Source organism: Corylus avellana, chromosome ca10, assembly GCF_901000735.1.
Source record: "Corylus avellana chromosome ca10, CavTom2PMs-1.0".
Lineage (NCBI taxonomy): Eukaryota > Viridiplantae > Streptophyta > Magnoliopsida > Fagales > Betulaceae > Corylus > Corylus avellana.
Genome location: NC_081550.1, coordinates 21,041,360 through 21,041,651, shown reverse-complemented (window position 1 = coordinate 21,041,651; position 292 = coordinate 21,041,360).

The following is a 292-nucleotide window of genomic DNA, read 5'->3' as shown; positions in this document are numbered from 1 at the left end:
CATTTGCCTACTAGCATGGAATAAACTCTAATGGTTTCTCCTTGCATAATATAATGATATCATGAATTGTTGGTTAGATAGTGTTGAATCTAAATAAAAATAAGGGAAAAATATAAAATGGTCCCCTAAACTACCAGTCAGTTGCAATTTGGCCTCTAAAAGTTCAAAATGTAATAAAGTAGCCCTCCAAACTACTAGCCAGTTGCAATTTAATCACTCTGTTAGTCATCACAGTCAAATAGAATGGAAAATGCAATATGAAGTCGTTTTGGCAATGTAAAGTTACTAAAAT